This window comes from Macaca thibetana, chromosome 4, assembly GCF_024542745.1.
Source record: "Macaca thibetana thibetana isolate TM-01 chromosome 4, ASM2454274v1, whole genome shotgun sequence".
NCBI classification, from domain to species: domain Eukaryota; kingdom Metazoa; phylum Chordata; class Mammalia; order Primates; family Cercopithecidae; genus Macaca; species Macaca thibetana.
Genome location: NC_065581.1, coordinates 21977002 through 21989899, shown reverse-complemented (window position 1 = coordinate 21989899; position 12898 = coordinate 21977002). Strand labels below are relative to the sequence as shown.

Below are 12898 nucleotides of genomic sequence, written 5' to 3'. Positions count from 1 at the left end.
GAGAGGAGTAGCTTTTGGTCTATAGGCTAGGAAAAAAAGGTGCAGATAAAGTAGGTGACCAGGGTGCAAAACAAGCAGGCCATGACAGGTGTAGTAAGAAAGGAAGGGCTACAGCAACCATGAAGTTGTTTTAGCATATTTACCATTTAGTGGTCCTGAAATGACAGGTGTCCACAAAGTACACATGCTATGTTAAAGATAATGGCCAGCTCTTTTCAATTTTTGATGAAAACATAGCAAGAGAACAGTTATTCCAAAAGCCATCATTTATTGAAAAGGCTCTTGACCATACACAATTGCTAATCCTTGTGCCAACTCTGCAAGGTAAGTGACAGCACCTTTTACAAATGAAGAAACAGACCATCATCGATGCTAAGAAAGGTCCTCAGAGTTGCATAGGAATAAGAGGCAGAGCCAAGATTTGAGCCTAAGGGTTTCTGATTTCAAAATATCTTTCTGTTCAGCATACTGACACTCAAAAAGTATATATAGGAGAAAACTGATTAAGCAAGACATCAAAAAGAATTTCCTCCACTTAAAAACACTAAAATGGGTTAACCATTGAAGGTGTAAACTAACAATGTCAATTTCCTGGTTTTAATAATGGTACTGTAGATATTAAAGATAGTATCATTGGGGAAGCTGGGTGAAGGGTACATGAGAACTCTGTATAAGTTTTGCACCTCCTTGCGGCCTAAGAGTCCTTTAAACTTACAAGTGTCTTTTTAAAATAAGGGAACAGACTTTTCGGAAAGTTATACAGCATCTTTCTCCTTTGGATACTTTTTTTTTTTTTTTAAAAGCTAATTCTCAGTTGTCTGCAGTAACCTAAATATTGCAAGAAATAAAATGATATTGAATCCCTTCAACTCTCATTCAATTTTAATAAACTTTATTAAGTGCATATTAATGAAGTACATGGTACTGTACAATTTCATCTATATAAATTTGTGTGCTCCCACATTCAAAGTTTTCTCATTTTTGTCTTTGTCTACCATGCTGACATACAGGAACCAAGGAAATACAGCTACCGGTGATATGTACATTGAACATCATGAAACTGAAATGCCTACCTGACATTAAAAGAACATTTGATAAGAAAATTTACATTTTTATCCTAAGAATTACTACTTTTTTTTTTTAGTAAATACGACAATTTTGAAATAGCAATCATTTATTGAATGTTTTCTATCTGTCACTAAATTCACTTATAATCAGCACTACAGAGGAAAAAGGGATATTCTTGTTTTATAAGGAAAGATAGACTCTTAAAAAGATTACTTTGCCAAAGTCATGCCACTATTAAGTGGCAAAATAAGGATTCAAACTCAGATCTCTAAACATGACACACTTTCCACTATCTCCGCCCCTGCACACTTTCATTCCTACAGTTAAAAGGCATCTATTATATCCTTTACCAACCAAATCTTCACGGCAAAATATCCATTCTAAGTACATTTACACATTTTTTTTTAAATTCTCAATATTCATTCCTGGCTCCTATTTAAAGTTAAAGTTTGTTACTGAAGCTGAAGAAAAATCTTACAAGAATGAAAGAAATGCAAGTGATATTCCAAGTAACAATATGTGCATGCTCCAGTGGGAAACATGAGAAAAGCATCTGCCAAATTCATTTTGGCCCCATTTGATACTATCTCACTGATCTGGGTCCAACTTACATTTGTTTCTTTCTTTCTTTCCCTCCCCCATTTCCTCCTTGTTCCAGAAGCATATAAAAACCATAGCAAAGAAGCTAGATAGAATTTCCAAGAATACACTGAAAACACTGTCAAATAAGAGAATGGCTATCTAGTCCAAGCGTAACTTCATTTGAATTAAGAAAAATCTAAAACGCTAAAACAAATCTTTCTGGAATCAGAAAAAAAAAAAAAAAAAAGAAAGAAACAACATTATCTAAATATTGATTATAAAAACCAATAGGTTTGTAGGGAGAAATTCTCAAAAGAACTAATTAAATATGCCTTTTAATCTGTACTTACGCACAAGGCACTATAATTTAGTATGAGTCAGCCTTCAAGCCGGATGTACTTTTTAATTCAAACTTATATTTAAAATCTTTAATTATGTTTAATTCTACTTCTAGCTTTTGTTCCCCTGCACTGATCCCTATCTGTTCAACCCTGATGCAAATGAATCTCTGATTTCTGATACTTACAGCGAAACACATCATTTTTGAAGATCCATAAACTTTACGATACTGTTCTTGACTTCTATCTGCATTTGAAATCTTTAAAGTCTAATCTATGTAACCGGTATTTTATTTTTTAAAAGAAACAGTTGGTTCTCAATCAGTCAAGCTTTTAAAAAATCAAAGTAAAATGGCTAATTGACTTATACTTTTAAAATCATCTAGGCATTTTCCCCTTACGGTGATATTTTATAGCATCCCTATTTCTTTCCTTCCAACTTCTTGGTGAATTAAGGGACAGTACCATAGTAGTACAAGAGTAAAGAAAAAATAACTTTATAAAAAGTCAAACATGGCTCGGCGTGGGGGCTCATGCCTGTAATGCTAGCACTTTGGGAGGCCGAGGTGGGCGGATCACCTGAGGTCAGGAGTTCGAGACCAGCCTGACCAACATGGAGAAACACTGTCCTCTACTAAAAATACAAAATTAGCTGGGCGTGGTGGTACATGCCTGTAATCCCAGCTACTAGGGAGGCTGAGGCAGGAGAATTGCTTGAACCTGGGAGGCGGAGGTTGTGGTGAGCCAAGATCGCGCCATTGTACTCCAGCCTGAGCAATAAGAGCAAAACTCCGTCTCAAAAATAAAATAAAATAAAATAAAAATAAAAAGTCAAACACATAGGCTAAAAAATCCATCTTTTCCTTCTAACTAGATATCAACTAACAAACAATATTAGTGAATATTTTCATTCTTGTATTTAGAGGATTAATAATGAAGTCTTGCCTATAAGTCTCCCCCCATCCCACTCCCGACAAAAAGATGAGACTAAATAACTGTGTCAGGCATTGTATTAACCTAGGAAATACCACAGGAATATTTTGGTACTCTATCTAACAGGTTCACACTCTAATGGAGGAGATAAGGTTAATAGACAATGATGATTCAGTGTGATGAGGGACGCTACAAGGAAAGAGTGCCTGAGAAATATACAGGAGGGACTGATATGGTTTGGGTGTGTTTCCACCCAAACCTCGTCTTGAATTGTAGCTCCCACAATTCCCATGTGTTATGAGAGAGAGAGCCAGTGGGAGATAATTGAACCATGGGGACAGTTTCCCCCATACTGTTCTCATGATAGTGATAAGTCTCACAAGATCTGATGGTTTTTATACAGGGAAACCGCTTTTGCTTGGCTCTCTCATTCTCTCTTGAAACTGTCAGGTAAGAAGTCTCACCATGATTGTGAGGTCTCCCCAGCCATATGGACCTGTCCACCAAGCCTCTTTTTCTTTATAAATTACACAGTCTCAGGTATGTCTTTATCAACAGTGTGAAAACGGACTAATACAGGGACATTTAACACAACCTTGGAGAAAGGATTTCAGGGTGTTCAGAAGAATTCCCCAAAAGAAGTGGTGTCCAAGAGAGACTAGGAAATAAGTAACCACTTTGCATCCACTAGGACGGCTATATTTAAAAAGATTGACAATAACCAGTAACGGGAAGGATATAGAGAAATTGGAAACCTCATATATTGCTGGTGAGAAGGTAAAAGGGTACAGCCACTTGGGAAGACAGTTTGGCAGTTCCTCAGAATGTTAGGCATAGAATTACCCTATGACCCAGAAATGTCACTCCTAAATATATATCCAAAAGGACTGAAAACATACATCCACATAAAAACTTGTACATGAATGTTCATAGCAGCATTAAAACAGTCAAAAAGTAGAAACATTTCAAATGTCTCTCAATTAATGAATCAATAAACAAAATGTGCTCCATTCCAAAATGGAATATTATTCAGTCATAAAAAAGAACAAAATAGCAATTCATGCTACCACATGTATGAACATAGACAAACCTTAAAAACTTATGCTAAGTGAAAAAAGTCAGATACAAAAAGGTTATAAATTTTATGATACCATTTACATAAAATGTCCAAAATAGGCAAATCCTCAGAAACAGAAAGTAGATTAGCGTTTTCCAGGGACTGAGAAGAGGAAAATGGGGAGCACCTACTAATGGGCATGGGTTTCTCACTGAGGTGATGAAACAAATCAGAAATTAGATCATGGAATTTTAGATCATGAAGAGTCATGCAATTCTGTGAATATACTAAAAACCACTGAATTCTACATGTGAAAATATTTGTGTAGCATATAAATAATCTCTTAAAAAAGAAAAAAATAATAGTGAATATTTGAAAATACTGAACAAAGGAATCAAAAGGAAGAAAAAGAAGGGGGAAGTGACAAAAACAATAGCTGATAAGGAGAAAGGAGAAACTGAGGTGGGTTCCAGCACAAGAAGACACAGGTTCCAGAGCAGGAAGAGGAGGTAGGTCTCAGAGCAGGAAGCAGGAGGAAGATCCCAGAGCAGGAAGCGGGAGGAAGATCCCAGAGCAGGAGGGAGGAGGCAGGTTCCAGAGCAGGAAGAGGAGGTAGGTCTCAGAGCAGGAAGCAGGAGGAAGATCCCAGAGCAGGAAGCGGGAGGAAGATCCCAGAGCAGGAGGGAGGAGGCAGGTTCCAGAGCAGGAAGAGGAGGTAGGTCTCAGAGCAGGAAGCAGGAGGCAGGTTCCAGAGCAGGAAGCGGGAGGAAGATCCCAGAGCAGGAGGGAGGAGGCAGGTTCCAGAGCAGGAAGAGAAGGTAGGTCTCAGAGCAGGAAGCGGGAGGCAGGTTCCAGAGCAGGAAGAGGAGGTAGGTCTCAGAGTAGGAAGCGGGAGGCAGGTTCCAGAGCAGGAAGAGGAGGTAGGTCTCAGAGCAGGAAGCGGGAGGCAGGTTCCAGAGCAGGAAGGAGGAGGCAGGTTCCAGAGCAGGAAGGAGGAGGCAGGTTCCAGAACCGAAAGGAGAAGGCAGATTCCAGAGTAGTAAAGAGGAGGCAGGTTCCAGAGCAGGAAGGAGGAGGCAGATCCCAGAGTAGGAAGGTGGCGGGTCCCAGAGCAGGAAGGAGGAGGTAGGTTTCAGCACAGGAAAGAGGAGGCGGGTTCTAAAGCAGAAAGAAGGAGGCAGATCCCAGAGCAGTAAAGAGGAGGCGGGTTCCAGAGCAGAAAGGAGGAGGCGGATCCAGAGCAAGAAGGAGGAGGCAGATCCCAGAGTGGTAAAGAGGAGACAGGTACCAGAGCAGTGAGGAAGAGGCAGGTTCCAGAGGAGGAAGGAGGAGAAGGAGACTGTCTATGGCCATACCACCCTGAACACACCCGATCTCATCTGATCTCAGAAGCTAAGCAGGGTCAGGCCTGGTTAGTACTTGGATGGGAGGAAGGAGGAGACAAGCTCCAGAGCAAGAAGACGGAGTTGGTTCCAGAGTAGGAAGGAGGAGGCAGATCCCAGAGTAGTAGAGGAGGCAGGTTCCAGAGCAGGTGGGAGGTAGTTTCCAAAGCAGGAAGGAGCAGGCAGATCCCAGTGCAGGAAGGAGGGGGACGTAGATCTCAGAGCAGGAAGGAGAAGACAGGTTCCAGAGCAGAAAAGAAGAGGCAGGTTCCAGAGCAAGAAGAGGGAGTTGGTTCCAGAGCAGAAACATGAAGATGGGTTTTGGCAATCTCAGAGCAGGAGGAAGAAGGCAGTTCCCAGCTCAGGAAGGAGGAGGCAGGGTCCAGGGCAGGAAGAAGGAAGAAAGAGGAGGCAGTTTTCAGAGCAGGAAGGAGGAGGCAGATCCCAGTGCCAGAAGGAGGAGGCAGATTCCAGGTCAGGAAGAAGTAGGTGGCTCCAGAACAGTAATACGGAGGTGAGTTTTGGCACTTCCAGAGCAGGAAGGAGGAGGCAGGTTCCAGGGCAAGATGAAGGAGGAGGCAGGTTCCAGGGCAGGAAGGAGGAGAAAGCAGATTCCAGAGCAGGAAGGAGGAGAAAGCAGATTCCAGAGCAGGAAGGAGGCGGCAGATCCCAGAGCAAGATGAAGGAGAAGGCAGGTTCCACAGCAGGAAGGAGGAGGCAGACCCCAGTGCAGGAAGGAGGAGAAGGCAGGTTCCAGAGCAGGGAGGAGGAGATGGGTTCCAGAGCAGGAAGGAGGAGGCTGGTTCCAGAGCAGGAAGGAGGAAGCAAATCCCAGTACAAGATGAAAGATTAGGCAGGTTCCAGAGCAAGAAAAGGGAGGTGGTTCCAGAGCAGGAACGTGGAGGTGGGTTTTGGAAGTTTCCGAGCAGGAAGGAGGAGAAGGCAGTTTCCAGAGCAGGAAGGAGGAGGCAGGCTGCAGAACAGGAAGAAGGAGGTGGTTCCGAAGCCGGAGGAAGGAGGTGGGTTTCCGCAGTTTCGGAGCAGGAAGAAGGAGGTGGTTCTGGAGCAGGGAGAAGGAGGTGGTTCCAGAGCAGAAGAAGGAGCTAAGTGGGACTGGGATGTGGTTTGCCTTTCACTAGTGACAAAGCACTGAAAGTGAGTACAGGTTAATTGTGCAGGCCTGGAGGCAAAATTTGAGGGAGTTGACATCTGAAGCTTCTTTTCTGACTGGCAGTAACTGGCAACTTGGAGGGGTAGGAAATTCGAGGTGAATGCAGGATGTTAAGAACAACCTCTGAAGAACAGGAGACACAGACTGATGAGAAAATAAGCCAGTTATTGGAAGTTGCCCCCCATTTAAAAACAACGACGACATCCATGTTTAACAGTGTAAAATAATTTACTTAACCATAAAATGAATAGGAGCATCTCAGAAGAGGTTTTCTCCACTATCCGGTCTCCTGGCTGCGGGCAGCAGGCTTACCACCTACTGGTTTTTACAGAAAAATTTGCATCTTTTTCAATACTCTCTTATTCTGTTCACCAACTGCTCCAGTCCTGCAGCAGGTTGTTTCTTAGTTTATTTGTTTTCCCAAAATTTTAAGATTATTTCAACAACTGGGTACTGTAGATATAAAAAATGGATATGAGGCCAGGTGTGGTGGTTCATACCTGTAATCCCAGCAATTTGGGAGATTGAGGCAGGAGCTTGAGACCAGTCTGGACAACAGGCTGAGAACCCTGTCTCTAGTTTTTAAAAAATGAAAACAACTTAGCTCGATGTGGCGGCATGTTCCTGCAATCCCAGCTGCTTGAGAGGCTGAGGCGGGAGGGTCACTAGAGCCTAGGAGTTTAAGGCTGTGGTGAGCTAGGATTGTGTCACTGCATTGCAGCCTGAGTATCAGAGTGAGACCCTGTCTCCAAAAAATAAAATTAAAAAAAAAATGGATTTGATGATGCTTATTATAAAGCTTTCCATAACCATAACAGGAAACAAGCTTTTCTCCTTACTCATTTTATCTTATTTTTCTCTTTTTTCTTTTTTGAAAGAAGTCTCGTTCTTGTTCCCAAGAACAAGGCTTGAGTGCAATGGCTTGATCTCGGCTCACTGCAACCTCCACTTCCTGGGTTCAAACAATTCTCCTGCCTCTACCTCCCAAGTAGCTGGGATTAAGGCACCTGCCACCACACCTGGCTAATTTTTGTATTTTTTAGTAGAGACAGGGTTTCACCACGTTGGCCAGGCTGGTCTCGAACTCCTGACCTCAGATAATCCACCCGCCTTGGCCTCCCAAAGTGCTGGGATTACAGGTGTGTGCCACCATGCCTGGCCATTTTTCTCTGTTTCTATTAGTATTTCATAATTTTTTCAACATCAAGAAACCAGGATTCTATTTGATATGTTCTAGTTAATAAGACATGTTAATGATCTTTATTTTCTATGCTTTAGTAATGAGCAATTCATACTTAAATGAATAAAATTAGCTTTTACCTTCAGTTGGTAAAGTTGACCTCAAGTCTGAGCTGAAGATTTTCTCAGAAACTTTCAAATCAAGATCTAGATCTCCACAGATAAGAATAATGGAGTGACTCCACCAGCAGATTTTACCTACAGAAAAAGCAATGATTTATTAGAACTTTGTGTGAAGGAGAGATATTGCATAGTTATTACTGAATCATGTAAACATACCAAGTCTCCAAATAGTACTAAAGTTTTTTATTTCTACTCATTAGGCAAATACACACCAGTTAACATTTTTTGAAAGCTTCCTATATTGCTGGTATTTTTTCCCATGTAACCACATTTGTTTCTTTTTTTTTTTTTGAGACGAAGTCTCGCTCTCTGGCCCAGGCTGCAGTGCAGTGGTATGACCTCTGCTCGCTGCAACCTCCTTCTCCCGGATTCAAGTGATTCTCCTGTCTCAGCCTCCTGAGTAGCTGGGACTACAGGCATGTACCACCATGCCCAGTTAATTTTTGTATTTTTAATAGAGATAGGGTTTTGCCACGTTGGTCAGGCTAGTCTCAAACTCCTGACCTCAAGTGATCTGCCCGCCTCGGCCTGCCAAAGTGCAGGGATTACAAGCATGAGACACCGTGCCTGGCCCATAGTTGTTTCTTATCATTGATGTCATTTTCCAGATGAAGAAAATGGAACACACCTAGCAAATGACAGTCACGATTTGTACCCAAGGATTCTGGCTCTAGGTTCTGAGTTCTTAATCACAGAACAACCTTAACACACTGTCTTGACATAGCTCCATATACTCTAGCAAAGAGTTTTAAAACTTAGATGGTATGAGGAATCCTAGATGGTTTATTCCCACTTGATTGCTAGTGCTTCTCAAAATATGTATATCATCTAAAATTCAAAATACTATAGTCAGGGTGAGATAGTGACAAGAGACTGAATCAAGGGGAGACAACCTGGGTATTTCAGACAGAGGACCAAGCAATGGGCTATGTGTTCACAATATATCTGAAACTCTCCTATGCCTAAAAAAACTTAGACTTTCGGGCTAGATGACCAGAAACATGCTTATAGTTCTAAAAAAGAAAGCATACACTGTGAAACCCTTGACCTCCTCCATTCTTTCTTTCTGAGTAGTCATTCATTACCTATTCTTCTAGGCTTTAGTCGAAATCTCTATCTTCTCTCTCTTTGCCAATTGGTCTCTTCTTTCACTTTATACTTTGTTAATGAAGATCTATTCTGGACAATTAAGCATTTCTTAGGATAACAGACAATTAAATTTGTTCCTTTGAACCCTTTTAGAAACAAAGCATAAAGAAATAAAAATGCATAATGCTCAATATTCTCTAAGTATCATATATAATAATAGATCATGAGCTTGACTGGAAGCCCTTTCAGGAAAAGGAACAGGCTGGAGAGCCCGGAGCAAGCGGTAGGATGCAGGGTGCACTGTGGACAACACTGATGAGCAGTACATCTCCCTCCTTCAGGGATATTCCATGTTTGCTAACTCAGTGTGCTGCATACATTTACTTACACTTGCAAATAAGTAAACATGTTGAGATTCAATATGTGAACTTGAAACAAGGCCTGCAGTCACTATATTTTCTAGGTATTTCTGCCAAAGTAAACATTTTTCCTTGGATCTTGATCCTCTGATTCTCCAATCTTGTTTTCTTTGTATTTTGCTTTGATCCTGCCTTGTTTCTGCTGTTCTTCTTGAACATTTAAAATGTGTGCTTTTCCCTGAATAAAGGGTAAAGAAACTCTAAAGTGTGCTTGGGTGTGGCAGCTGGCTTTGCAAATAAGAAAGCATCTTAAAGGATCAGTACACGGTGTCAGTATCCAAAATCTATGGCATTATGGCCTTTCTATCATCAGAGTGTGAGGAGGGATCAAACTTCCAACAAATTGCCATATGAAATTTCCTTTAGCTCGTTTCTCTAGCCTTTGCTACACAATTATTTTTATTTTTTTTTATTTTTTGCTTCAGAAATGTCCTTTATTATTTTTTTTCTTTTTTTTTTTTAATTTTACTTTAAGTTCTGGGATACATGTGTTGAACGTGCAGGTTTGTTACATAGGTATACATGTGCTATGGTGGTTTGCTGCACCCATCAACCCATCATCTAGGGTTTTTTGTTTTTTGTTTTGAGATAGAGTCTCGCACTGTCACCCGGGCTGGAGTGCAGTGGTGCAGTCTCAGCTGACTGCAACCTCTGCCTCCTGGGTTCAAGCAATTCTCTTGCCTCAGCCTCCCAAGTAGCTGGGATTACAGGGGCCCGCCACCACACTTGGTTAATTTTTTGTATTTTTAGTAGCGATGGGGTTTCACTATGTTGGCCAGGCTGGTCTCAAACGCCTGACCTCGTGATCCACCCACCTCCCAAAGTGCTGGAATTACAGGCATGAGCCACTGTGCCTGGCCTGTCACCTAGGTTTTAAGCCCTGCATGCATTAGGTATTTGTCCTAATGTTCTCCCTCCCCTTTCCCCCCACTCCCCAACAGTCCCCAGTGTGTGATGTTCCCCTCCCTGTGCTACACAAATTACACCCCATATTGTAACAGTAACAGCAGCAGTAGCAATAATATATAATGATGATAATAATAACAACAACACAGCATTTTATCTAAGCCAGTACTCTTCTCAGCACTCTACTAGTATTAATCAGATGGTCTGCACAATAGCCACACGAGATAGGTGCTATTGTTACCTACATTTTATAGATGACACAAGAAACAGGTTAGTTCACTTGCTCAAAGTCACACACTGGTAAGTGGTGGGCACGGGATTTGAGCTCAGGAAACATGACTCCAGAACACCAACTCATAATCCCATTAATCTAAAATGCCTCATAAATATCTCAACAATGGCCTTAAGACACTCCAAGGTTCTAACTATTTTCCCAGTCAAATATGAATGAATTTCCGTAATTACACAAATGATATCACACATCCAGAAAAGTCCCTATCTCATAGAACTATATTCTTCTCTGCACAACAACCACAGAAATTCAGAACTAAAAGTCTAATAATTATACCCTGTAAGATTCTTACAAAAAATCCAAAATAAAAAAGAATTCAGAAACTATTCCTTTTAACTTTGTAAAATAAAGTAAAAACTAAAAGCTCAGATTTCCTGTACAAAGTATGTCTTACTTTTTGTGTCAAAAGAATTTCAAGCTTGCAGAAACGTTGTAGGAGTTGTTCAAAGAACTCTCATGTATCCTTCACCGGGAGACCCCAATTCGAGTTAGGCCAACTTTCCCAGTAATGCTCTTTCTAGTCAAAGGATCCATTTCAGGATCACACTTTCTATTTAGTTGTCATTGCTCTTCTGTCTCTTTTGATCTGGAATAGTATCCTTGACCTTCACGACCTTTATATTATGGAAGGCAGCAGGTGAATTAATTTGTAAAATGCCCCTGAACTGGGATTAGAGATATGTTCTCATGAAAAGATCTGAAGATTGCATTGTTTGGAAGAGATGCTATGTTCTTCTCATTGCATCCCATCAAGTGACACAGAACACTGTTTGTCCCATCACTGCTGATGAGATCTCTGATCACTTGAGTAAGGTTGTGTCTTCCAAGTTTCTCCAGTAAAGCTCCTGTGTTTCCCCTTAAAATGCATAAGGATTTGTGGACAGATACTTTATGGTTATATAAAGACGCTCATCCTCATCCAACTTGTATTCACTATGGTTATATAAAGATTCTGATCCTCATCCAACCTGTATTCACTATTGTTAACATCCGTTGATGTTTCTTACCTGGATTAATTATTACTATGATGACTGCCAAATGGTAATCTCTCCAATTCCAGAATTCCTTCTATATATCAGTGTTCTATTTTAAGGAAGAACTTTCTCCTCTCACCACATTTTCATGCATTTATTTATTTATGCAAGTGTGGATTCATGTATTTCTTGTTTAGTGGGATATAACCTGTAACTATCATTGTCATTTTGGTGCTCAAATTGTTCCAGGTTTCACATGGGTTTAGTGAGAATCCCTTCAAGCTGACTGCTGCGTTCTTGTGGCATCTCCCAATATTCTTTCAGAGTTTCTGTATCTTCTGTCACAAGACATTCAGGGCTCAACTTGTACCTTTTCTTTCCCAGCTCTAAAATCAGATATTTTTTTCAAAGACCCATAGTTGCTTTAAGCAAAAACTGGAATTTAGAAACTACAATCTAGGTAGCAGATGTGCTCATATTTACTGGGCTGTCACTGCATCCTGGCTCTTTCGGTGAACAGAGTTAGGAAATGGGTTTGGGGTGTGAGGTGTGGGTGTGTGTGGGTGTGTGTGAGTGTGCATTTATTCATAGACATGTGTACACTTTAATGTTTATAATATTTCTACACTGAAATTTCTATATCTATAAAATTTCTACATATCAGAATCCACACATTCACAATGAAACCTTAAATTCCTACCCACAATACAGGGTTCATTCTAGCTCTCCCCTTTTTTATATCTGTAACTGTTCTCCCATAGTCAGAAGTCCGACTTCTGTTAACTTCAATATGTTTGCTTATTTGCCCTGATAGGTCTCCTTGCTGAGACGTGCCTAATGGCTTTTTGACAAATGGAAGGAAGAAAGGAAGAAGGAAGGAAGGAGGGCCGGCAATACCAGCTTTTTAAGAATTGGTGATCTCTTTACGATCAAAATATAATCAGGCTAAATTATCAACACAGCAACTCACTCCCTGGCCATAGCAGATTCCAGAGTTTCAAGTAGTCTTCCAATGGCTTGTCATCTTTCAATGTGTGTAGGACACACAACTGTTCACATCTTTACTACAAAAAATTTTTTATGTGTATATTATTGGGTAATAAAAGTTTTAAGAACCATGTGTGGCTTTTTCAAAACAGATCAAAGAAATTCTAGCGTATCCTTACTGAACACCCATCCCCATTATAGTGAAGATGGGGAAAGCGGGGCCCAGAAAGGTCATAGGTTTTGCTCAAGGTCCCGGAATTAATCAGTAGCAAAGCACAATCCAACCCTGGAGTTGAAGAAACACAAAATGGACACAATAAGACCTACCTACCTCATAA

The 12898-nt window shown here is 40.8% G+C and overlaps 1 protein-coding gene across 27 annotated transcripts in view; it reads right to left on the bottom strand.

Annotated features, from left to right (window-relative positions):
* LOC126953309 (uncharacterized) overlaps positions 1 to 12898 on the bottom strand; it is a 598727-nt gene that overhangs the window by 273510 nt on the left and 312319 nt on the right. For all 27 annotated transcript variants that reach the window (XR_007725197.1, XR_007725194.1, XR_007725196.1 and 24 more), the window contains one exon: positions 7852 to 7968. The gene's annotated coding sequence lies outside the window, so the exon portion shown is untranslated. The remainder of the gene's footprint in view (positions 1 to 7851; positions 7969 to 12898) is intronic.